Source organism: Theropithecus gelada, chromosome X (genome assembly GCF_003255815.1).
Source record: "Theropithecus gelada isolate Dixy chromosome X, Tgel_1.0, whole genome shotgun sequence".
Lineage (NCBI taxonomy): Eukaryota > Metazoa > Chordata > Mammalia > Primates > Cercopithecidae > Theropithecus > Theropithecus gelada.
Window position 1 is genome coordinate 59,623,110 of NC_037689.1, and position 3,058 is coordinate 59,626,167.

Here is a 3,058-nt window from a genome sequence, read left to right on the forward strand (position 1 = left end):
CCAGAAGAGGTAGTTTTTGAGTGATGTTTACTTTGAGTAATGTTTTCTCCTGTTCTTGATACCCCATAACTTAAATAATATAATTTAAAATTAGCAATACTTAAATAATGTAAAGTCAATACATCTTATGCTACATGATAAGGAAATATAAGAATACAAAGATAGTTGCTTGATACATACATGTAAAACATATAACAATATAAAGAGGAAATATGCTTGACAATTATGGTCCTCATTTCTATAACTGGTCATGTGGTCGTAGCTGGTATTTATAAAAACCCTCATCCACTACCCATTCTGCATTCCCTTTGCCTTCAGCATGCATCTCAGTAAGCAGTGATTTTTAACCAGTGGAGTGACCCAAACTTTCATTTCTGAACGGTCTGAGCCATTAGTAGTCCTGCCTACATCAGGTTGCTCTAGTTTTCCATTGGATTTAACCACAGGACATGATAATACTAAGAAATAACCTAAAGGAATTATTTCTTGTATTCTAGACATAGTCATCTTTACTTTCATTGTGGAGTAATACTCCAATTTCCCCTTGGTAGATGGCATTAGTTACTACAGCCAGTATAGTAATTTCCTCCTTTTCCTGTTGATTCAGAGGCACGAGGAGCTCAAGGTGACCTAGAAGCAATCTTACTTGTCAGTGAAATCATTGTTGTGTGAAAGTATTCATCATTTTGGATGAATACTTTTTGGATAAATTGCCATCTAGTCTTTCCTCTCAAAAGTCTCCCCTCTATCACTGGAGAGAGAGCTCTTTTGGTTTCTCCTTCCTTCTCTTTATTTTGCCTATTAAACCTCCACTCTTAAAGTCCTTGGGTCTGTTAGTGTCCTAAATTTTCCTGGTGTGAAACAACAAACCCTGAGTATTTACCCCAGACAATGTGGCTGTTTCATATTGGGGGCTCCTCCGGGATACTACGGTACAACATTCACCAAAACTGTCAGTAGAGGAGTGGACTCCAACTCTGTCCTTTCATTTCAAGGTTCTTGGCCTCCATTTTAGAATCAGAACAAATCAACAACATGCATCCATCAGCCAGTTAAAAACACAATGAGCCTGGCTGCCATTCTTAAAGGCTCAGATGAGAGAATTACTGGGGAGAACATGGAGAATTAGAAGCAGATAGTTCCTTTTCAAAATCAAACACTCTGTTCTGTTTTGCATTGTGTTATCTGACATTTTTCACTTTTGGGGGTATCAAATTACTTCACATTATGAGGGAGTTTTGGTGTGCAATAACTAGGTAGGAAATATACTTTAAGGGATGGCTAATAGTAGTTATAGAGGTATACTTAGCTCTTTGCTGATTTGAATCAGAGCAGCATGCTCTTGGTCACCTGAAAGATATGGAAACATCCCCATTTCCCGCTGAGAGATGAGACTCCCATGGGGAATGGGCTGATAACAAAATAAGCTGATTGACTTTGGGTTGCCTTGGAATGAAATGCATGGTAGAACCACTGCACTGTCTTCTTCCATAGTATCTCCTTCTTTTGGATATCCAAGATCCAGTATAAAATGGCATCCTTCATTTGGGGAAATCTGTCTTTGCTTTCAGCTGTACCTGATTAGGCTCTAAAAATACATGCCATCCTGGCCCTGTTACTCCAAGGGCTCCACCCTGAAGCCAGTAATCTGATTAAGAAACTGGCAAATAAAAAATCTTACAAGTGCTGAATCATCTGTCTGTTTCTGTCACTATATACATGTTGTGTGCAATGTCTATAAAAAGAGCTCTAATTGATTGGTTTAAAAAAATAAGCACTTAAATCAAATATTATTTAGTTCATGTGACTTTAATCTTTAAGAAATAAAAATAGTCTTAAGGATTATTGGTAAAATGCAAGTGTCATCAAAATGCAAATAGGTGGTCTAAATTATACAACTTAGATACTAGGTTCACTAGATGTTCCAATGTTCTACACTGCCTGATTCACAGATAGGTAAGGCCTGGGACACATGGAGTTAGATGCTAGAAAGAGTCAGCCTTATCTGCACTTCTGTCTGGGTCCTAGGCTCCACAACTGGTACATAATTAAAATCACTAACCAGGTTTTTCACCAAATATAAAAGTTGCTAAGAGTTAACAGTGCAACATGTATTTGAGATCACTAAACAGTTTTACATGCAAGGCATACAAAAACAGTAAAATGTGTTTTTTTAAGTAAAAGATTATAAGAAAGCATGGAAATGTAAATTTTTTCCAGGGATGAGGGATTATCTTAAATTTGGTAAGATATAGTTAGAGGTTTAAGCAAGTTAAAGATTGTAAAAATTAATATTGCAAAAATGTGTAAAAATTAACTAAATTCAGCCAGGCTCGGTGGCTCACGCCTGTAATCCCAGCACTTTGGGAGGCTGAAGTGGGTGGATCATGAAGTCAGGAGATCGAGACCATCCTGGCTAAGATGGTGCAACCCCGTCTCTACTAGAAATACACAAAATTAGCCGGGCGTGGTGGCAGGCGCCTGTAGTCCCGGTGACTCAGGAGGCTGAGGCAGGAGAATGGCGTGAACCCGGGAGGCGGAGCTTGCAGTGAGCCGAGACCGTGCCACTGCACTCCAGCCTGGGCGACAGTGAGACTCCGTCTCAAAAAATACGTAAATAAATAAAAAATAACTAAATTCGAAAGAGTATTGTATGGTCTTTTCATAAATTGAGCATTGAAATAAAAGCACAGCAAGGTTATCTTAAGATGCTAATCTGCCCTTTAGTAAAAGGGGTTAAAAGGATTTGTAAAGATTTCACTTTATGGGCAAATTGGTTAAGACAAGATGGAATTTTCTATGAGGTTTCATAAAAAGGTGATTTAACATTAATAAATTTATACAAGGGTAAAATTTGGCTTTAAACAGGATTTTCATGTAATAGTAAAGACTAATAAAAGGTTTTTGCTTTTTGAGCCATTATTTTGGCAAAATAATCAATTTATGGAAATTTGGAATTATATTTTATAACATCAAGTGTTTTAAACCCTAACATTTAACAGGCCTCCCAAAATCAAACCTCAAGTTTCAAAACTGTCTTTTTTGATGCCTGGCTTTC